The following is a 24,517-nucleotide window of genomic DNA, read 5'->3' as shown; positions in this document are numbered from 1 at the left end:
GTTAAGATCATCGAGAAAGCTCTAGCTGCACAACTGCAGCAACAAATCAACACCAACTATATCCTCCAAACCTACCAATCCAGATTCAGACCCAGAGGCAGCATGGAGACAGCCACCATACAGGTGGCTGACAACGCCCTCAGCATCCTTGACGACAGCCAGCCCTGCCTCCTGGTTCAACTAGCCCTCTCGGATGCTTTCAACACAGTAGACCACCAGGCACTTACAGGCACCCTACATTGGCACATGGGTATCAGCAACCTTGTCCTAAGCTGGTTCAAGTCCTACCTCGCTAACCGCAAGCAGTTTTTTCAGATGGACTTCTCTAGATCGCCAATGCTACCCATCACCTGTGTCGTCCTGAAGGGTTCCATCCTCTCCCTAGTGATCATCAATCTATACACGGAGCCGCTGGGAACCCTACTAGCCACACACAACAGCCACATCCACCAATATGCAGACACACGGCTATACCTCAAAATCGTCTCCATCAAGGACATCCATAGGCTCTAAACCTGCCTCTCGCTGATCCAGTCTTGGAGGTCCAGTGCATAATTGAAGCTCAACCCCTCCAAGATCGAATTCCTACTCCTCACCAACAACACTGCTAACACCCAGACATGCAGACCTGGCTATCAACCATGAACTCTGAGGGATTCACACCAGAGCTTGCCACCTGCGTCAAGTTCCTTGGGTTCCACATGGACAAGCACCTCTCCTTCAAGACACCAAGCTGTCAGTTTTCTTAGCTATGTGTGTCAGCTCTCCCTCCTGCGAGAAGTCAAGCCCTTCCTCACTCTGGACAGCTTGAGATCTACCGTTCTGGTCCTATATCTCACCTGGATGGGTGCAATGCACTCAAAGGCCTCCCGTCGTCCTTTATGCCCCTGAGAAGTGTCCTACACATGGATGCATGCCTCCTCAAGGGTCTACGCAGATACATCATCACCCCGGCCTTCATCGACCTTCACTGGCTCCCACTGCATGCACGAATCCCCTTCAAGTCTTGCTGCATCCTCTATAAGGCTGTCGCCCTAAAGTCAAACTCGGCATCTCTGGCAGACCGCACACCACCAGAAACCAAGACACTTGCAGACTTGCAATCCACCGCTGCAAAAATGAAAGGACCAGAAAACAATCCATCTCTGCCTATGTCCCAAGAATACGGAACCTCCTCCCAGTCTGTATCAGACTTGCTCCTACAATTCAGAAAAGAACTCAGGATCCACCTCTTCAGGGAGTGTCTCCTCCACACATAGGTCATCAAGTCGCCCATCGTGCCACCTGACTCACAAGACACCCGCCCCTCTCCTCCTCGCCACACAGTACAGCCATTACTCCCCCCCACCCCTCTGTGCCCTACTGTAACCTACCCCCACTGTATATTTGTTCTGTTACATCTAAAAAGCGCTCTGTTATGCATCTGTAAAGTTGTACACCTCTGTAAAGCGCCCCGTTGCTTCTCGAAGCTAGGCCCACACTCAATAAGGAAAAAGTTACTTAACTAACTGTTCTCAAGCATGGTCTGGTATGGATTCACATGCTCATAAATATTCCCAGTCATCAGGCCGGGAATCCTCCAAAAGAAGAGAAAAGCAGTATTGTTTGGCTATCAGGCGAAAGGCAGTATTCTATCACTGAAGACCAGGGCATACTCCACTCATCCAATGACTGTTTCTCCGGCGGCCATCTTCAGATTGGAAGCACTTGAGGTGCCAGTATAAACCCAGGAGAGCCACAGTGGTGACGGAGGGAGAGTTTTGCATGTGAATCCATGCCAGACCCATGCTGGAGAACAGTTACTGTCTCCAGCATGGGGACTGGCATGGATTTGCATGCTCATGAATACAATTTATACAGCAGTAACATATACACAACCACCGGAAGTGTTAAGGCTCAACAGACGTACAACACTTATCCCTGGACCCGACTCACCTCCAGCAAACAGGTTGCACAGCACTGCTTGGCCGTTAAGCTGTGCGACGACCTCCACGTAGAAGACCTGAAAATGTCCATCAGGGGAACTACAGAGAGAAACGCTGTCTTAGCAGCGATGGCTCTCATGGAGTAGGCTCTCGGCCGGCCTGGAAGGGGTCTGTCGGCCAGACAATGACAATGCATGATGCAGCCGGAGAGCCACTTGGACAGGGCCTTCCCCCGATTCACAGGACCAAAGTTCACAAAAAGCTGAGAAGTCTTCCAGAAATCTTTCGAGGGGGCCACATGAACTTCAAGGCACAAGCAACGTCCAGTGTATGCAGTGACCGTTCAGCAGCCGACACAGGATTCGGGAAGAAGGCTGGAAGTACTAAAGGTTTGTTGAGGTGGAACTCAAACAGAATTTTCAGCATGAGGACGGGGTGAGTGCGGAGCACCACCCTAGTAGGTTGTAAAGATAAGTAGGGGGCTTTAAAGAGCCTGAATTTCCCCGATCTGCCTGGCCCAAGTGATTGCTACTAGGAATGCAGACTAACATGAAAGAAACTTGAGAAAAGCACGATGTAAAGGCTCAAATGGGGCGCCTATGAGTTTTGTGAACATTGAGATCCCACACGGGGGCCGGAGCCGTCACTGCAGGGAAAGACCTAAAGCGACCTTTCATGAATTCCTTGACAAGTCCGAGACCATAACAATGGCTTTGTAGGTGAACAGGTGCATCGTTAAATGGCAGCCAAATGCACCTTGATGGAGGCATGGACCAAACCATACTTGGCCAGCGAGAGCAGGTACGGCAAGAGCTGAGGAGTAGAGACACGCAACGGTGCAACACCCTGCACCACACTGTGAAGTCTTTCCATTTGGGACTATAGCACGATAGAGTAGCGGGAGCTCTGGCCTTGGCAAGAACAGCTTTACATTCCACCAGAAGGTTGTAGTGGGCAAACTCTACAGCTGCAGGAGTCAAGCCGTGAGGTTAATTGACGCTAGATTGTGATGTAGGATGGTTCTGCTTTCTCTGGAGAGCGGGAAATGGAGGCAGCCTGATGGCCGGTGCCGCTGATAGGCTGATCAAGTTAGACTACCATATCTGGTAGACCACGCTGGGGCAATGAGTATCATCTTGCAGCAGCATAGCTTCAAAGTGTCGATGACTCGTAGCAGGGGAGGGGGCAGGGGGTTGAATGAAAGCGTACAGGAATGGACCATCCCATCTGAGTGAGAAGGCGTCCAAGGTCTCTGGTTGAAGGAACCTGCTGGTGAACTTCTTGCATTGGGAGTTTGTTGCCGTGAACGGGGAACCCTGCTTAAGGTGAGAGCACACCCCCCACCAATGGATGGCTTGACTGAATTTCAGGTTGAGCTTCAACTTGTCTGACCAATTGCCCGTGGCCTCGTGCCACCTGCAGTCCAGAAACTACAGGAGTAGCCTCACCTGCAACCTGCAGAACAGGATCAGATGTACGCAGGAGGACATCATGACCAGAAGTGAGTTGATGACTAGGATGGTTGCTAATTTGATGGTGGTCAGACTATGAACCTTCCCAAGGATGGCCAGCACCCGCTCTTCCAAGGGAAAGCTAGAGACGCGGCCCCAGAAACAGAATATCCTCTGATGGAGTTATGCAGTATTTCGGATAATTGATAGAGAATCCGAGCTCCGTTAGCAGGTGTACAGTCTCCTCTGCGTGTTGTACTGCCAGGCTCCGAGAATGTGACTGGCTGAGCCAGCCATCTAGGTACGGGTAGACGTATATGCCCTTGAGACATAGATGCGCTGTCACCAGTGCTAAACACTTTGTGAACACCCTTGGTGCCGACTTCAGGCCTAACGGCAGTGCCTTGAACTGGTAGGGCTTCCCCAGAACCACGAATCAATGTTTTGGATGAATGGGGACGTGAAAGTAGGCATCTTCTAAATCGAAAGTTGTCATGTAGTCCCCTCCCTTCAATTTGGCCGACCACTTGCTGCAACCTGACCATCCTGAACTTTGGGACCTTAGGTATTTGTTGAGGCGCTGCAAGTCCAGGATTGGGTGTCACACGCTCCCAACTTCTTTCAGACTAGAAAGTATCTGTTTTTTCCCCAGAGCCACAGAGTCGCAGCAGGACAGGTTCTATTGCGCCCTTTGCTACCATGGATCGTACTTCGCAGAGCAGCTGGGTAGTGTTTTGTTGGTTGCTCGTTACAGGTGGACTACAAGGGCATTTGTGTTTGAATTCCAGCGTGTCCCCTTTTGCAGAATGTCCAGCGCCCATTCGTCTGTGGTGATGTTTTTCCAAGCATCAACAAAATTTGACGGACAGCCTGCCACTGGGGTGCGGAAGTGGGGGCCTGGGCCCTGGTCCAAGTCAAGCCTGCTGGGTTGCTTGCAGCTTTCCTTGCAGGCTACGACCCTCAATCGTAAGCCTGGGACCGACCTCTGTACGATTCCTGCGCTGTGGAGCGGGAAGGACGACAGTAGGAAGTGGAGGTGTATCCCTTGGAAGATCTTCCAAACATACTCCTGGAGGACTGAAAGGAGGAGCGGCACAGCGCTGCTGCAGGGTCCCTAGGGACCTTACCGTCTGTGTGTGTGTGTGTGTGTCCGTTTTGATGGCCTGCAGTGTTTCATCCACCACCTTTCCGAAAAGATTATCGCAGTCAAAAGCATTGTCCACTACCTTGGCCTGAACATCCGGCCTAAAATTGGTATCTTTCAGCCAACCTTGACGCTTGAGCGCAACACCACTTCCCCATTTGGCAGAATCCACAACCCACAACATCCATAGCCACAGTGTTGGCATGATCAAACCCCCCCCCCTCCTGAAATAGTGCCAGCGCTTCCGTCCTCTTGTCATCTGGCAAGAATTCCAGGAGCAGGCCCAGTTTAAACCAAAACTCCCCATCAGGCCAGGATGGCTTCAGCGTTGGCACCTTTGATGATTGACGCTGCAGCATACATGATGCACTTTCCTGACGCATCCAGCTTCTCCCCCCCCCCCCCCTTGCTCCGGCGAGACCATAGACTTGGATGGATTCGCCAACTGTTTGCTTGCTGCGGCCAAAACCACTGAATCGAGGGATGGCTGAGAGCGGAGACATTTGGGGGCCGAGTCCAGCACCCTGAAATTTTTCTCAAACTGGTCCCGCTTCGCTGGTGCAGAGCTTTGGGACTTATTAGGGTCAGGACCTCTTCCCACACCACATCCAGCAACAGGACAGATAACAGTCTTCCTGGTTGAGGTACATCTCTGGTAAAGGAAACCTTCCTCTTCTCCTCTGGAACCAGATTAAATAGGGCAGATGCCCTCGCCATCATGGAATGGGATGAAACGACTTCATCTGAGGTGAAGCTCTGGGGGTACCATCTGCAACTACTGGCTCCCCATCGGGCGTAACAAAGTCATCTTTGTCCGTTGTGCCAGTGTCTGCGTTAGTTACCTTATCAGTGTGCAGCACATTGCCTGGCAGTGTTGTAACAGGCAGTGGTGACAGTGGTCTCATCAGAGTAGCTGAGCAATGCCTGTGTGGAGGCCTTAGAGAGCTGTAACTAGAGTCGCTCCCCGACTGGCTCGCTATGGGTGGTAGCCGGTGCTGTATCTCAGCCCAGAGAAATGAGCACTGGAAAGGTGTATTGGGACATTTCTTGGAACTTGCGCAGGAGCCCTTGGGCCTGCCGGAGGAATGCTGGTGTGCCTAAACTGGCTTGTATGCCTTGGCGAATCCACGCCTATAGGGCTGTAGCCACATGCATCCAAACACTCATGCTGTGTGTCGTCTGAAATAGTTTAAAATGGCCAAAGGACCAACTGAGCTCTCCGCATACTGGTCTGCTGGTCTAGCCACTTCCCTCAAGGCTAGAGACATGACAGGTGCCTTTATTCACTGTATAGTAGTGGTCGATGAAGCCGTAGTCATGGTCCAGGTGGCAGTGAAAACATTGCCATAGGTTTTGCCAGCGGCTTTTCCTTGCTTGTCGACAAAGCAGCCACCGATGAGGTTGCCGTCGACAAAGCCGCCGCCACCGATGAGGTTGCCGTCGACAAAGCCGCCGCCACCGATGAGGTGGCCGCTGATGCCTTTGATGAAGGGCTTGCAAGAGGGCTCCTTTCGAGAGTGCTCCTTTGTTTTCTCCTGTGATGAACCACTATGCTTCGAGGACTTTGTGCCGGGCACCGGCAAGCTCATTGTAGACGGGCAAGACGACAGAGTGCGTATGCCCTTTACTAGGACCTGCATCAGCGGTGTCTCTAGCCGGACCAACTGCCTGGTACTTTAACCCTCCTAGAGCACTCCAACAGTACCTCCTCAGCCGATCTGGATCTCTTACCAGGTGGAGTGCGCTGTGGGGTGCGGCCTGATCTGGACTTAGTCTGAGCACGCCAGGGGCCAAATCCTCTTTCACCCACACCACCAACTGTCGGTAGCGGTCCATCTTGGTTTTGGATGAAAAACGTTGGCTGATGTCTCTACTCTCTGCATCCCGACCATGAAGAGAACCGAAGCGACATCTAATGTGCTTGTCCTCCACATAGATGTATCGCAAGCCACACCGGGAGCAGAGACAGAAGAGACTTCTCCTGCCTTCCTCCGACATGGCGAGGCGCAACGTAGGCCTTTCCACTGGACACGTTGTGTAGACTTTGAAACTTAACCGGCACCGGAGCCCAGTTACCGGAGCCGACGAGTCATCAGCAGTCTTTGAATTTTCACCAAAGAGAATGAATTTTCCATTTAAAAAAAAAAATGAATTTTATTGAAAAAAAGCTCAAAGAGCAAAACTCGAGGACTCCCTGCACCGAAACGTACGGTAGAAATCTGAAGATGGCTGCCCGGGCGGGACTCGGGGAGACGACCGTCATTGGATGGGTGCAGTGAATATGACCTGGTCTTCAGTGATTGGATATCAGGTGAAAGGCAGTATTCAAGCTTTTAAAGCAATACTGCTTTTCTTACCGAGTAGTCCCGGCCTGACAACAGGGAATATTCATGGGTATGTGAATCCATGCTAGACCCCATGCTGGAGAAATATGATTATAATAAAAGGGGGTGGGCCACTCCTGCCACTAACAGCCCATCACGCAAGTTAAAGGGACCAAACGAAGCAAAGGTCCCTTAACGTGGGCATCGGGCCGTTACTAGTGGCAGTCGGCCCCTTTGGCTTGTATTGCCATTAGCACCTGTGTAGCTGATACACGGGTGCTAACGCAGTGTTAATTTAAAAGAAAAAATAAATCTTACTTGCGAGCACAGCGCTGCACAGCCTTTCTTCAGTCCGTTTTCCATGTTGATTACCATGATTTCATCAACCAGGAAACTGGACTGAGAATGAAGCACAGCATTGGTCCACAAGACTTAGTATTTTTTTTTTTTTTTTTTTAATAATGGAAGCACACACCTATGCCCTCGTGCGAGCTACACTGGTGTTATGTGGTGAGGGAAGAGTGGGGGAAGAGGTAGAGGTACAGGTGCAGGTCAGCTGCACTCAGGCTGCTCTGAACACTGGCTTATAACAGTGAATACAGCCCATGCTCTGCGCTGCCTGATGGCTATTACTCTAATAGAAAGGGTTAGCGAGTTTGAGGCACTGTCAAAAGCACATTGAACTAATTGAAATGGAACGTCTTCACACTTTACACTACGTGAATGAATTTTCCAGTATGTTCATGGATTATGTGGGCAGGAAGAGACTTTCAAACTTCATGAGGAAACAGACCGTTTGGAATATATCTCCCAAAGTGTTGTGGTTACTGAAGTAAAGAATGTATATAATTAACTAACCCAAATTGGATTTCTTTGTTTTTTACAAGACAATCGCGTTTGTCGGTCATAACTCTACACTGATTACATAACATTGTAAATAGTTAAATGAAAAACATATTTTCCATTCTATCTTTTGTTCTCATACATGAAATTTCACCAGGTTTGGCATGAAACTGACCAGGCCAGAGCTGAACACTTATGCCAGAGTTAACCAATTTGCCTAATGTTTAAATGCCCAAAATGTTTGCTGAACAAAACATTTTTGTATAGCAACCAAGGGATGAGGGCGGAGTAGGCTTCCCAGATTATAAAAAAATCTCATGTTGCTTTCGTTCTAAAACAAACACAATTTAGTTTTTTTTCCTGATGGTACTGAGCTGCCAAAATGGCTCCTTATAGAGAGTGATGGTCTCCCCTCATGTTCTCCTGGACTGTCCATAAATTAACAATTATAAATGCTTTATTAGCACAAGTATCATATGGCCATTAAGTATTTACGTTCATACCTATTTCTACTCCAAACAAATAGCTCCAATCTTTTCTCTCAGTATATTTGGATGAACCCCCTAATAAAAATTAATTAGAGAACAATTTGCTGGAGACCATGGCTATCTCTCGGCATCAAGCCTATAGGACAGTTGTTTTCACAAGGCACTCCATAAACTTTTGAAGAATTTGCAGCTAGATTTCTAGTCCCAGGGTTTTTTCTCCAGAAATACGTTGGTCTATGAAAACTATGAAGTGTTTTTTTTCAATTCCAATAGCTATCAAACTCAAAGACTACTCCGTTTATCCAATCCTAATGTTACAGCATTTAAGTTTTATAAAGTTTGCTCCACGTCAACAGATTAAGCTCTGCTTAAATGCCAAGAAGCCTGGAATCAAGATTGCTTCCCCAACATCACACAATTTACATGGCCTTGTATATGGACCAATATCTCTAGAATAATTGTCTCTGCTAGCTTGCTTCAAACACTATTTTTTCCACCATAGGGCTTTCATTACCCCACTCGTGCTTTTCAAAACTGGAATCTCAAAATGACAAATGTTGGCGCTGTCCGACTTATCAAGGATCTTTAAAGAATATGATTTTTAATTGTCTTTATCTTAAAGCATATTGGGAAAGGATTGGGGAAACCCTTAGTAGTATCTTCCAAATACAGGTGACTATCTCCTATGATAGTTTATTCCAGGGTAGCGGAATGATCCAACCCACTATTGATAAAAATCAACGGTTATTCGTTCGATTTATTTCTTGCCATAGCCATCCAGATTACTACCTCAAATTGGAAAAACTTAAGGTATATACTTTAAAATGTGGTGGAATTCTTGTAATCTTCATAGGATGGAAAAGTGTAATGCTGTTTCCCCACTCTTATTGTAAAAACACCTATTAAAAAATAGCAATCTTTCCTAGAATTTTTGAACAATGTAATACCTAGTTAAAATTAGAGAATATGACTAAGCATTATTAGTTCTTACTCTTGTTCATTATCTCCCCTTCCTACCCTCCCTACCCTCCTTACGTGCAAGTTAGTCCTGTATGTCTTGTACGTCCATAGGTTCCATTTTACAAATATGCTATATAACTATTAGATTAAAAACTGCATTTTATGCATTAGAATAGAATATGCTAATTATATAAGGTTCTATAGTTGAACTTTCCATACTATAGCCATGTGGGGCATTGCAATATTATATGTACTGTTTCAATTGGTATATGAATCTGATATATCTACTGGATTCAATAAAATATTTAAACCTAAAAAAAAAAAAAAGAAGATTTCCCTATAGCGGGAAAACGCATGCTTTTTGGCTCCATATGTTCAAATTAGACAGACTGGTTTTTGGGACACAAGTAGCTGTTATCAAGTTGTGCACAGTAATCCATTTTGAAAATCGGAGGCAAACGGAGATTTTCACGTTAAGAAAATAAAGTGTACCCATACTAATGTGCTGCCACTAACAAACCGTAATAAAAACTCACCCTTCCGCATACACCTCTCAAACTCTGAACTAAACACAACCAAACCTCTACAGCACCGCAAACCGAATGTACCTCTCAACACCACGTCGTCGAAAGCACACAAATAATCTTGCCCAACACCACATGGCAGCCACCAACCAAACACCACCTACGCTCAGTGAACTGTGTATCCTAACTGAAGCTGCCAACAGCACAGCTCTATTGCTCCTTTTCCCCCCTCATTCCTACTAACCCCCACCCCCCCAAGCCCCTTGCATTACAGATCCGCCAGAGCACCAGGAGACCACGCGGGTAGCAACAATGCGCAGTATAAGAAGCTGTAACACCACATTCGAAAAAGCACATTAGGTCGACAGAGGCAACACAATGTCAAAAATATACCATAAGAACGCACAAGACAAACCATCACACCCAATATGCAGTAGAGATTAAGGCACAGCACGAAATTTAAAGTATACAAATTTCGAAAATTAGATTATTACATTTCAGATTCACTTTGGACAACATGAAATTAAAAATACACTTCACAATGCACAATCTAATACACTACCGCAACACACTGAATAACATGCACAGAATACAATTTGGCACAATAGTTGCCCAATAGGCACTGCACACAAGCCTGCACTATGAACAAAGTAAACTTCAAACATCATGTATGTCATAATTTAGCAGAATAGTCAGAACAAAAAAAAAGTAAAAAAATATAAAAGCATAGCAAAGCAGGGAGAAAACCCATGCTTTAAAAGTTGTTAAGGCCGCTACCTACAAAACGGTGAAGTCCATAGGCATAGTATATGTACCTGAAGGTTGACATTTCCCAACTACATTTTTTCTAATACAAAATCCTAACTCTCTTCACCACTGCATGTTCACAATTTAAATGTTGGTTAACGTATATTTTCGCTCACAAGCGATAATTAACTCTTGACTAGTAAGAAATAGTGTGCTGTGTACCGGATGAGAACCGTGACTTGTTAAACTCGATAGTAGGTTGCAACATGACATTTTTAGATACATATACATTATATATAATAGTATATTAGAGGTTACTTGCCTAGTAATAGTATTTCTGGAATGACATGCTTTGCACATTCAGTGCTTTGCCATCTAAGGCTCGGACCAGAATATTAGCTTTTTTTTCAAAATGAATGTAGGCATCGACAAGGGCTTTCCAATCACCTTATTAATCTCCTACATGCAAAGGTTCACTCAATTCCCCTTGGCGTCAGTCAGATTACTTTCCTTACTTGTTTTCGAATAAGAGCTGGTTGTGTAATTTTAGAAGTTGTGCTACGTTATGCCTGCACAGGGAGATAGGATGGTGATTCTAAACAAAAACAAGCACCAAAAAGCCTATTGCTGGGTAAATAGCCTTGACCTTCTGGGACTTGTGAAGCGGTGTAGGTTCACATGCTTTGCATAGGCTAGATAGCAATTTGTGCAGGGGGTTCGTCAAAGGCAAATTGGAAAGGGCCACGTTCAGGGAATTTAGGTTATTATAAATGGAACAAGTTTTTTTTCATTCTTGGCCAAATGTTGCAATGCAAGTCCAAAAACCTAAAGGTTTTAAAAAGCAATGTTTGTGTCACCTGACTCCATTTTGAAAACACAGCTCAGTAAATATATACACCATTACAAGGTATCCAGTCATTGCATCTACAACCAAAGCATCAACAGCCATACCATCTAAAAAAGCATCTATATAAAAAAAAAAAAAAAAAAACATATAATGCATTTTTTTTATGGTAAAGGGTTTAGTTTATAAAAATGGATTTTAAAGGTTAAAAAAAAGTTTGGTGCCCCCCAATAAAAAAAAATATGTTTAAAAAAACTCATTAGATGCTTTTGTTTTAGATGGTATGGCATTAGATGCTTTGGCTGTCGACGGAATTACTATAAACCATTCGCACTAGTGGCAGGAAGAGTTGATTTCAAGCTGACCTGTCAATTACTGCCCGCGGGAGCTGGAGAGAGGAGACGGTGTGCAAGTTTACAGCCAGCTTTGTGGCTGTTTGGAGAACGATCTTGGGGGGAAATGGCATATTTATAGTTGAACAAAGCCTGGCGTGTTTCCAGTGACTAATGTGGGTTGTAGGTCATTTGGTCGAAAACCAAATGATCAAATGCCATTTGATCGAGAGTCAAATGGTCGAAAAAATGGTCGATTTTTTTTTTTAATTTTTTTTATTTTTATGGGGGGGTTCCCCCCAACCTCCCTTTTTCTATATTAATTTTTTTTTTAACCAAACAAAATAAAAAAATGTATAAATAAAAAAATTCGACCATTTTGTTTCCGACATTTGACTTTCGATCAAATGGTCATTCGATCTTTTATTTTCGACCATTTGACCGGACACCACTAATGTGTGTCTGTGATGAGGATTTAAAAAGGCCATCGCTTTCACGCGGTTTCTTTCGTTGAATTTTACAGTGATGTTTTTAATCTGCCTTATGACTAAGTGAAAACACATGGTCATACGTATTTAGACACTGGTTACATTTCTGGCTAAATTGTATCCGTCTTAATTATAAAAAGCAAGAAACTTAATCAAGTTAGAGACTCAATATATTTTTATTAATTGAAATTCAGGTCAAGTCCCCTGGTGTGCCAAAAGCAGGTAACCATGAAAAGGGCTTTCATGCTTGCCGAACCAGCATGAAAAACAGACAGATGTGGTGATTGCAATGTCAAATTTATTAATTTCAGTGTATGGTGTAACGATTCACGGGATCTTGTTACTTCTGCCCAGGGGGAGCCCTATCCTGTGAGACAAGGAGGTGAGGCCACTACCCAATAGACCCCCTTGGGATGGTGGAAAGAAAGCGGGACCTCACAGGTAGAGACTCCCCTCATGGGGATAAGGACTTCCTTCCGTTCAATGAAGTAACTCACTAACTCTTGCCCTTGCACCCACAAAAACCCTAAAATCTGCAGAGTGCAACTGAAAGTGCTACTACGTGTTACTGTAACATTCCCTCCCTTCCTTGAGACTTGACACCACCAAGACAAAGAAGAACAATGATGACCTACATTTTTCTAAAAGTCCTGGGATGGGGTGGCCAGAAGGAAGCATAAAGAGTACCTCATGGAAACAACCAAAAGACTGACTCTGTGCAGGGGTGGGCCCAGTAGGAGAGAAAAACAGGAAGGACTGAAAGAAGAGAGAAGCCGGCAAGGAGCCAGCAAAGCCCAGGAAGTTCAAACCTGGGAAACTGTCAGCTGTGGAGAGAAGTTGTGTCATGATCTCTGCTTCCAAAAGGTCAGGGTTTTCCCAACTCCCTTGGAAGCAGATCCATAACCCAGGTTCCGAGTGCCAAACAGTCCCAATTGGGACCTTTTGGACCCAGCCCTGGCGCCAATGGCACCAGGCTCATAAATATGCCCAGTCCCAGCGCTGGAAGCGCCGGGCTCATAATGCTTGGGTGGACTTACCTGCAGCAGCCCATGCTGCTTACTTGCCTGCCAGTTGAGCCTCTGATCCTCTTCTGTTTGGAACTACTTTTCCTGTTGGGTGGGGCAGGAGCCACTCCCTAGATTCAGAACACTGGAACTCTTCTGGAAAGCAGGAACTCTTTTCTTACCTAGGCGTGGCTGTGGAAGGAGACAGCTAAGCACTACAGGAGGCTAATTAAACCACACCCGATGGATGAATCTTGCTTTGCGTTATTCTGCATCCTCTGCAGCAGAACGCTCATCGTGTCTTCTGCATCTGATCCTGGGCCTAAGGAAAAGGCTTACCATCCTGAATCCAGTCTTCAGCAACACCTATAAAGACAAAGAACAGGTTAGCATTACGGTCTTCAGTGACAGCTCTTCACTTACCTGGTCCATCGGCTGTCACCAACGCCTCGCGCTGCATTCCGGCATCTGAAAGACAAAAGCTTACCAACTCTTCGCACGCTCCGGAGGCCTTCGCCGCTGCATCCCGCATCTGAAAGACAAAACAAGGTGCGTTTAAAGACATTGGGGAACTTTAATACTCACGTGCCATTACTCCTTTCCACATCTAACCCAGTGGGTATTCTGGCACCCTGCAGCCGCTCCGAACTTGTACCTGCAAAATAAAAAGACAGTTAGAGCGCATCGTGAAGCAGGCAACAAGCGCTTACTTACGTGCTTCCAGGCGCTTCTATTCATCACACGGGCTCCATCTTCAACTCACTTCAGCCCGTCATCCGCCATCGCCGGAACCCTGCAAAACAAGAAACATCATTACTAAAGACATTAGAATTACTCGAAACTTACCGTTCGTGCAGTAAACGACAGACAGCAGTCCTCTGAAGTCAAGAGGCCTGCTCCCCTTATCCAGTTACAGCACCCTGCCCCGAGGCAGATGGAGAGCATGGCGTTCACTTACCTAAGACATCTTACCCTTCGAGTCAGACATACAGTGCACAGAGGTCCAGCCCAAAGAGCCAGCCGTGTGTTACACATCACCTTTGACGATACGGTATACGCCCAGTCAAGACCGGCGCCTCTACGGGAATCAGGTGAGCGTTACAAGTTGGTCCTCGGAAGAGAGGATGTGGAAGAGTGGAAGTCGCAGAGCCCATGAGCCGGCAGAGAGCCGACTAACTGCAGTGCTGGGGAGGTGGTGGTGTGACGTTCGGTACAACAGCGACACCGAGGCCGCCAGCCCCAGGCCTTCGAAAAGCCGGATAGACTGACCAGAAAGAATCATTGAGCCAACAGTAAACTGCCAACAGAAACAAGGTAACAGGAACTGCGGGAGACCCTGGGTGGGATCCAGGGATGCCAAAGATTCAAGAAAGCCTCTGGAGTAATCTCCCTTGTCACAGTGCTGATATCCAGAGAACCAAGAGTCAAGAAAGCCTGCCTTGTCACAGTAGTGATTTCTAAAAGGTCTGAAAATCAAGAGTGCATCAGTAGGATCTCCCTGGACACAGTCATAATCCAAGTAAGACTACAGAGGTTTCTAGACAACAAGAGCCATCTGGAGAAAATCTTTATAACGTCCTACGACAGGGAAGAATTTCTAGAACTGTAAAGCAAGCTTTCAAAAACCCTTGGGAACAACTGAAGAGACTTCTGAGGACTATTGTCGAAGAATATCCAAAGGCAGCCTTCAAGACTGAGGTGGGTCAGGAGAAGGGAGTCATTCTTCTGACCACACTTTCTTTGTTGAATAAGAAACTAGAGCAAAAATGGCCACCTGATATATTTCACACCTTCGGTGCATTTCCCGATTCCTGGTCAGCTGATTGGCTACAGATCAGCCTATCTTGTAGCTGGAACCACCGGCAGGCGTCAGCCAGCACCAACGAATGCAGAACAACAAAGGCTCCTGTCCCGAGCTTGTCCAGAGCTGACCAGAGGCCATGGCTCATCTCCCTACACCTCGCGCATCAGACCTGCTCGAATCCTCCTCTGACTTGTCTCCGTATCCACGTGTAAGCAGACCCTATTCAAACAATTGCTCACTACTACCTATGTCTCCACTTCACTATCCGGTTTCATCCAAGATCTTATGCCTTACACTTTTGCTTACTATGTCTGAGTTCTAAATTGCTTCGATCGGACTGAACCTCTGATTTTGTTCCTGTATCTCAAGTGGCTGTCCCGCCTCCCTTTGCCTATAAGAGTGCCACCAAGTATGTTAAATGTTAAAGGTATTTGTACCGCGCACCGTCACAAACAGAGTTGGTCCCCAGGCGCTCTGGCGGATCTGCAAATGAGAAGGTGGGAAGGGTTAGTAGATGAAGCGGGAGTAGGATAGTGGGAGGAGTGGTGTTCTGTTGGCAGCTTCAACTCGGTATACACCGGGTGCTGAGCTTCGGTGTGAGTATGGGATCGATGTCAGTCCTTGTGCGCTGTTGGTGTTGCTTATGTGTTGTTGCGGTGTTGTGAAGTGCGTGCGGTTTGTTGTGCGAGAGATGGTTGTGAGAGATTTTTGAGTAAGATAAGTCTGCAGAAATGCTGAGTTTTTTGTTAGTCAGTTGTATGAAGGTTAATCAGGAGTTCAGAAATCTGACCGAGTGTGGCACTCGTTAATCCTCCCAATTTCATCAGGGTGGGCATAAGGGCTACGCATGGCAGGGTTTGGTTTGTGTGGGGCGCTCCCTGTGCTGTTCTAACTTGTTTTGTAAGTGTACAGATTGCTCCTCGCCGTTCTATTCTAGCCAGCCAGCTCTGTAGGTGTTCTAATGCTGATGGATTGATTAATGTGGGTTGGGCGTCTATTCTCCTCTTTGGGTGCTGGGGATGGTGTAGCGGACTATCTAAATGCGTCTGCCGGTTTGGATATGGAATGTCCGGGGGGAGTGGGTGAGTCATTTAAGGCTTTCGTCTGGGTCTGATCATGTGATCAGTCTCTGGAGGCCTCCTTTGTGGCTATTTCCCATATCATCTTATGGTCTGTCGTGTGGTCGGTTCTTTGGGTTCAGCGTTTGTCCATTAGTGGCCGAGGTTGGTGTTATTTTCGTTGTTGTAATGTGGTGGGCATTCTAGTGTGTCGCTGTTGTGGTTACGCTGCGAAAAGACACGATTTGAGGAGTTTCCTGAATGCTAGGTGGTTTGTTGTGTGCCATATATTCTTAGGTAGGTCGTTCCAGGTTTTTGGTGCCTGGTGAGAGAAAGAGGATCCTCCGAGTTTTCTTCTGTTATAGGGTTTTGGTTCCAGGCGGATGTCGGTGCTTGATCTCAGTGTTCTTGTCGGTTGATGTAGGCGTAGTTTATCGCTTAGGAATTCTGCACCTTGTTTGTGTATTGCTCTATGCGTGATGCACATGGACTTGAACTTTATATGCTGTTTTAATGGTAGCCAGTTTAGTATTTTTAGCGTGGGTGTGATGTGTTCTCTTCTGGGTACCTTGAGGAGGAGTCTGGCTTCTGCATTTTGTATGCGTTGTACATTTTTTAGAAGACGTTCGGGCATGCCCAGGTATAGGCTATTGGCGTAGTCTACTCTGGACATGATCAGAGCGATGATGGTAAGTGTTTTGTTGGCGAACGACAGGAATGGATCCTTTTTGCTGCTGCAAGAGGAAGAAACATTTCTTAAGAGAGTTTACTTGTGGCTCTAGAGTGAGGTTGTAATCCATCAGGACCCCTAGGTTTTTTACAGTTGATGGTGGTTCTGGTGTGGTGCCAAGCTCTCTTGGCCAGGGGATGTAGTTGATGTCTCCTCCCTTTTTTGAAACAATCATTATCTCTGTTTTGCCTGGGTTGATTTTAAGGTGGTTGAGGTTCATTCAGTTGAATTTCTCATGAAGGTAATTCTCTAGTGTAGTGTTTTCTTCTCGGGTGTCTTGTATGTTGAAGATTGAGTATCGTCAGCCTAGTTTTAGCATGTGAGGCTGTGTTTTTTTGATGAGTTTGATTACTAGGTACATGTAGATGTTGAATAGAAGCAGCGATAAGGATGATCCTTGTGGTACTACGCACGTGGAGTCTCTAGGTTTGGATTTAAAAGGATTCATCCATAATCCATACAGTTCTGTTTGTTAGGAAATATTTGATCCATAGTAGGGCGGTGTCTGTTATCGTAGTCCTTCTAATCTCTTTATGAGGATGTTGTGGTTGACAGTGTCGAAAGCTGCGGACAGATCAAGGAGAATCAGGGCGGTGCTGTTGTCCGAGTCTGCGTTCGTTTTTAGGTCGTCCCAGATTGAGAGGAGAGCTGATTCTGTTCCTCTCATTGGTCTGAAGCCAACTTGTGCCTGGTCTAGTAGGCAGTGTTCTTCTATGAATTAATGGGTTATTTTTAGACGTACGTTTCTAACAGTTTGGTTGTGTAGGGTGTATTGGAGATGGGTCTTTAGTTGGATAAGTCCTTTACGTTTCCTGTTGTGTCTTTAAGTAGCGGCTTGTTGTATGCTGTTTTGAAGGCCTTATGTACTTGTTGAGATTGGGAGGTTGAGGAGGTTCCTCTGGTATTCCATGGGGGTTCCTTGTTTGAGATTTGTTTTGTATATGTCCGGGGGGCAAGGGTCTTTAGGAGAGCCTGATTTGTTGCTTTGGTTTACCAGTTTGACGAAAGCCTCCACTGATATTTCTGGGAAGCTTTGTAGCTTGTTTGGGTGTTCGTCGATGTCGCTGGGATTTGAGCTGTGATTGCTTGGTCTGTTTTGTATGGTTTGTTGGATGGAGGTTATTTTGTTTTTGAAGTTGTCTCCTAGGTCATTGCAAAGTTGCATTGATGCAATTGGCGTGTTGTTGCAGCCCGGTGGGTTTTATATTTAGTTTATGATTTTGAAGAGTTCTTTTTGTGCGTTTGGTGCTCTGAAGATTCGGTTGTCGTAATGTTTTCTCTTCGCTTTTTGTATTTCCTTTTTATATGAGCGGATCTGTTGCAGGAATTTCAATTTGTTTGCAGTGGTGTTGTTGGTCCTCCATTCAGATTCTAGTTTTCGTTTTTTTCTTTTCATGGCGTTGAGTAGTGGCGTGAACTATTTGGCTGTTTTCTTACGTGATGGGGTGAAGGGCTTTTCTTTGGCGATGTAGTCCAGAGTTGTTGTGATCCAGGTGTGGAGCAGGGCAACTTTTCTGTCTAGGTCTGCTACTTCCATGGTTGATGCTTGTGGTTTGCTGAGTTCTAGGAGCTCGGTTAGGTTGCAGTTTTTTATGGTTCTCCAGTTTCTTTTCGTCATGATCGGTGGTTTTTCTTGTTGCTTTTTTTGTTGGAGCGGCTGTAGTGATTATGAATGGAATGATGAGGTGGTCGCTCCAGAGTATTTGAATTGGGGGTGCCGTGGTAATGAGATCCTTGTTGGCGAAGGTTGCGTCAAGTGTGTGCCCTGCTGAGTGTGTTGCTCCTTTGACTAGTTGTTGTAGGTTCATGGCTGCTACTTAAGGATGCGTGTGTGGTTGTGGTTTCTTTGTCGAACCAGATGTTGAAGTCTCCGAGGATGATTAGATGATTGTACTTGATGGCTAGGATGGTGATTGGTTCCGTGAATGCTTCTATGAAAGTTGCATCATAGGTTAGTGGTCTGTATATCAGTATGAATTCAAGGTTAGTTTTGGGGTTTACTGATAGCCGTAGTATTAAGGATTGACATTTATCGATGTTTAGTGGATCTTCCAACTCGATGGCCAGTTGTTCCTTGTGGATGATCGCTAGTCCACCACCTCTTTCGGATTTCCTTTTAGCTAATGCATTTGAAGTCTTCAGGCAGGCAGTTGTTGAGGGTGATCTTGTAGTTGTCGTCTAGCCATGTTTCGGTTACAAATAGGATGTCTATGCCTCCTTCTGATAGGAGGTCGTATATTTCCGTTGAATGTTTGGACATTGACCTTGCGTTTATTAGGTTACAGTGGATTCTGTGGGTGCGATTCTGTTTCGTGGTTATTCTTTGTTCAAGTTTGTAGGATGAAGAACGGCGACGGCTGCTTCTTCATTGAAGCGGTTCAATAGGTTGATAACAGGGCTGATCAGTCGTGGTGTTTCTGCTGTGATGCTGCTTGGATGAAGATCAGCGATGGCTTCTTCATAGAGTCCTATTGTTGGGTCGGTGGTAGCATTGTTGGTTGTCGGGTCTTCGCCGTATTGTGTGGGATGTTGTGGAAATCAATGGTGCCCCTCTGTTCTTGTGATGTAAGGGGTGATGGGGTTGGAGCCCTCCCACTCTCTTGTTGAGTGCTCCCATCTTTTTCCGGTTGTTTCGGGGAATTCTTTGCATGTCTCAAGGTTTCCGTGGTTGTCACGAGGTAGGTGTGAGGTATAAGCATTTTTCTCTTACAGATTTTGTTCCGGTTATGGTTGCGCTAGGCGTGTTTCCTTCCAATGGAACGGCTTCTTCTGGGTTCTGTTGGTCCTCTATGCTGTGTTGTGCAGGCGCAGTGATCTTGGTTTGTTCCTTCTCTGGATACGCTGGGGTGCTTTCTAGCTCAGTCTGTTTCTGTCGGTGGGTAGGGTGCGTTTCCTAGGGGTGCACTGTCGGGGAGGGTTAGGTATTGACGGTCTGGTGGAGTGGGACTTGATTAAGCTGGGTAGTGATGGGTTTCCGGGATTAATAGAGTACTGAACCAAGCACGGTTAGATTAGGGGACTTGTACAATGGGAGAAAGGCTTACACTTAGGAAAGTGACAGAGTTCTGGACCCAACACAGCTGGATTTGAGGGTCAGCCGGAACAGCAGAGCATGATACTAAGCACATATAGACTCGGTGGTCCTGCACCGTAGGGAGGAGGCCCACGCCTAGGAGAGCAACAGGGTACCAGATTGAGCAACTGTGTTTGAGGGTCAGTTGAAGTGGTACTGTCTGATACCAAGCACAGCTAGATCTGAGGGGGGGGGGGGGGAGGGGGAGGAGGGGCATGTACTGGTTGAGGAGTGAGTTTGAGGGCGCAGCTAGGACTTACCAAATATCTTATCATGCAATCTGGACAGGAAAGCCCAACTAGATTTGAGAGACCTATATAGTGGGAGAAAAGCCTAACCATGCAATCTATATGTCATACAATTAGGAGACAGAACCCCTGCTAAATTTGAGAGACTTTTATGGTGGGTGAGAGGCCTATCAATGCAATCTAAACATCATACAGTGCAATTTGGAGACAGAACCCCTGGTGAACTGGAGAGACCTGTGTAGGTCTATACAGAGGAAAGGCATCTGTACCTGGCTAGATTGCTACAGTATTAAATAATGATTAAGTTTGAGGGTGAGGGAACGAGATGCAGAGGGGGTTAATTACCTTCTTAACTTTGCATTTGGTAAGTGGCTCAGAATCTAGTGTAGAGTAGTTGCTCTACTCCTGACCCAGGCCACTCCTACCTTACTGGTCCTTGTAGATGATGGTTGACGGCTGGACACTTCTTCCCCTGGAGACACCTGCTGACACGTCCTGGGGCCGCCTCTGTTGGAGCCGCCCTGGGGCCTTAGCTGCAGGGCTGCACGGGCAGAGGGCTGCCTTGGGAAGACCAGTGATGAAGGTCCACGGACCAATGGGAGCGAGCATGGGCGGGGCGGGAGGGCTGAGGATTCAGGAAGAGGGTGCGGGGAGGGAAAGGAGAGCAAGCGGCCTGCTTTTAGGCTCCGGGTGCCACTAAATGGACAGAAAGAAATGTAAACAAGGCGCTTTCTAGGTGCATACACTCACCGGGCTCCAGGGATGGCAAATGGAGCCGGTGGGTACTAAGAGTCACTAGACCTGCCAAGCACTATGGATGGACCAATGGGAGCAGGCAAGGGCGGTATCAAAGTGCTATCACGCTGTGTCCTTTCTATATTGCAATATCTATTTATTGTTGCTTTGTCATAATTAATACATGCGCTCACTGTCCTGAGACACATGGCAACTTTTTCCTAAATTGCTCGACTGCTGCCTAGCTGTGTTATGCACTCGTACTTGCCCTATCGAATATTGTCTTTGGTTCACCTTTGCCTTAGCGAAAGTTGTCGTGGCTCACTCTGCTTCATCGAAAGTTGTATTGTTTACCTATGCCTTAACGAATGCGGCTAGGTTTACCTGCCTTATCTGATGTTGCTACGGCCCTGTTTCTACGTGTCAACAAATCATTACTAGGCAACTGTGTCTTACTCCGCCCCATGCTCCTCTAACCAGCACTGCATAGGAAAGCCCTCACCCAACGCTTACCTGCCATCGCTCTTGCTGCCGCGTACCCACCACTCTGCTATGCACCCTGTGCGTACCATCGGCCTTGACCAACACGGAGCCCCATCTAGCTCACTTACCCCGCCCACTCCGATAAACTCGCACACCGTCCTTGCGGACATCAGTGCGACACGGAGGAAGCCAGTTATCCTGGTTAACTCTCCCCACAATATGCTCACCCCTTCCCAAATGCGTTATCACCCATTACTATTTGGCCTAATACACCTACTGATCTTGGTACATACTTGCCTCAGTTGCTCTGCCTCAGGTCAGTTATTTTACCTCACCATGCTAGACCTTGGGCACCATAGTCAAACTATTACCTCGCTTGCCCACTCACTGCCCCCCCCCACCAATCAGGCCTTCTGCACATGATCAAGACCACAGCGTCTTCACTTCCTTTCCACCCTCATCTAAACGCCCCTGCTCTGTGGCTCGAGCACTTTGCAACCAAACCCACACCCATGCTCCATACACACTAGGAACTCCAGACTAGGTTCCAGATTCACCCGTGTTGCTCATCATCTTATCTGCACCTACTCATCAACTGCTGCACTTTTGCCAGTCACTTCACACCACAGCATTACCCCTGCAGACACAATCATCTCCACTCATGACACCACAACTAACCATAAAACAAGCACGCCTCACTCTCCTAAAGACACCACCATCAAGGGTGCCCTTATCAAGGCCAGGTCCCTTACGGCCCACGCACTTGATATAGCGGACCTCATTAGCACACAAGACCTAGACTTTCTTGCTGTCACAGAGACCTGGCTGCACGCAGCATCTGGGCCCCTCCTCTCACAAGCAATCCCTAACGATTATACTATCATTAGATGTGATCGTAATGCTAACCACTCAAAAGGAGGTGGTGTTGCCTTTCTCCACAGAAAATAAATAAAAAGAAAATCGATTGCCATGTGTATCATATTGGACCAACAGATACCCTGAGCAGAACTATCGGTGAAACTCCCCATCTCACACAACCAAAGCGCTGCCCTGCATCTCATCTTTGCAGACTACATCTTAACAAGCCTTGCAGACAAAACCAAGGCCAAATCGCAAATATTACTAGGCGACTTCAATCTTGGCCTAAAAGACCCCAACGACACTAAAGCCTTAGACCTTGCTAACTCACTCACCAACGCAGGCTTCACTCACCGTAGCCTTGAACCTACCCATGAAAAGGAAAGGGTCCCGAGTTGACAGATCTAAACTGCAATATCACCACAGTAGTTAACGCACCTTGTGCCTGGTCTGACCATCACACTATTACATTCAACATCTCGGCTAATTACCAACGCCCCTGTCCAGACCAAGCAGCTCCGATTTGTACTACAAATAAAAGGTATCACTAGAGAAACTCTTCCCCCACTCATCCTGCCCACCATAAACAATGTCATTATCCTGTTCAGCCCCTACAGTCTTAGCTGATAACTACAATGCTACGATTCTGAAAGCTATGGACACTATTGCCCCCATTAAATCTAGGAAAGCTAAACCACATGCTAACCTCAATTCGTGGTTCACACCACAGTTGAGGGCCTTACGTAAAGAAAAGAAATAAGAAGGTCCATTGGAAAAGTCACCCTACGGATACCAACAAGGATAGCGTCACTCAACTATAAAAAGGCAATCTTCCTAGCCAAAAAGAAGACTTACAACAAACGTATTTTGCAAGCCGAGTCGAACACCAAAGAGCTCTTCAAGATTCATAAATAACTTGAAACACCTTGCACACCACCTGACTCATGTAGCAAAGATAGCTCTTGGAGCTCAAACATACAAAAAGCACTCCTCGATAAAATTGCTAAGCTACAGGCCAAAATCAATGCCTTGCAGTCTGGTTTTCGCCCCAAGTGTGGGACACAAACGGCCTTGCTAGACTTAAAAACCCACCTTTTCGCCCCAAGTGTGGGACACAAACGGCCTTGCTAGACTTAAAAACCCACCTTGAGGACATAAAAGACAAGGGCAAGATCGCCCTCCTCTTACTGCTGGACCCATCGGCCGCCTTCGATTTGGTGAACCACCAAATCCTATGTCGCCATCTCAAAGTGGCAGCCCACTTTTCCGATAAAGCCACCACATGGATCAAATCTTTCCTGGCTAACAGATCCATGAGGGTTTGCCTCAGTTGACCCCGCACCAGTTCTCTGCGGCATCCCAAGGTTCTTGTGTTTCACCCACGCTCTACAATGTGTTCACAAACCGCTTTGATATAATCGACTATCTGGGTGTCACCTACACGAATTATGCCGATGACACCCAGATACTCATCTCTATCTCAGGCAACCACACAGCGGACACCAAAGCCTTAAACAATGTTTATTTGATCATTCAGGCTTGGATGGCCCAACATGAGCTCTGTCTTGATAAGACAGATTTATCATCAATGGCAATACTGTTAAGGTGACCAACGACACCAAAACGTTAGGCATCTACCTCGACTCTTCCTTATCCCTCATGAGACAAACTAACGCGGTGACCTCAGCATCCACGTACACATTCAAACTCATCACAGCTTGCCAGCCATTTATCAGTTCAACTAACTGCATTACGCTTGCAAGAACTCCAATTATGTTTAAGGTAGACTATTGCAAGGCCCTTTATCTCGGGACTACCCAAAGCAACATCAGCAAGCTTCAGGTCCTTCAAAATCACGCCATCAGAGCTGCCCTGAACAACCCCAGGACCCAACACATCTCAGACACCTGACGCAACGTACACTGACTTTCTGTTGCTCAAGGAGTCTCCCTTAAAGCCCCAACCCTCAGACACAAATGCTTGACCAATAATTCTCCCCTCTACCTGGCCACCCGATTCTCACTGCAAACTTCAAACCGGCCACAAAGGGCAGCCCAAACCCACTGCCTCTCCATACCCAGATTCAAATTACAAAAATCTGGTGGGGCCAGTTTACCGGTGCTCGCTTCCAAACTATGGAAATCAATACCTACCTCACTTAGACTAGAAGCCTCGTTCTCAGTCTTCAAAGAACAAAGCCAAATCTTGGCTCATGGCCCAAGACCCAAGCAATCCCTTAATGTAACCCGAATACGAGGACCAGTTCATTCACTGTAACTGCCTTAACATGATCACAACACTTTAAATACCTGTAACTTTCTTATATATATGTATTTCACCATTTACAGTATGCCTGTAATTTTATATCTATGCCCTTAGTGTAACCTATGAAATGTTTATGTATATTGATGCTGTGTCTGTAACCTAAGATATGTTCCCAGATGCCTTTGGGAC

At 46.5% G+C, this 24,517-nt stretch overlaps 1 protein-coding gene across 3 annotated transcripts in view; it reads right to left on the bottom strand.

Annotated features, from left to right (window-relative positions):
- Positions 1-24,517, bottom strand: part of MTFR1 (mitochondrial fission regulator 1) — a 558,490-nt gene that overhangs the window by 401,803 nt on the left and 132,170 nt on the right. The window lies entirely within an intron of this gene.

This window comes from Ambystoma mexicanum, chromosome 5q, assembly GCF_040938575.1.
Source record: "Ambystoma mexicanum isolate Mex_15411 chromosome 5q, UKY_AmexF1_1, whole genome shotgun sequence".
Taxonomy (NCBI): Eukaryota; Metazoa; Chordata; class Amphibia; order Caudata; family Ambystomatidae; genus Ambystoma; species Ambystoma mexicanum.
This window is presented reverse-complemented; position numbering and strand designations above follow the sequence as displayed.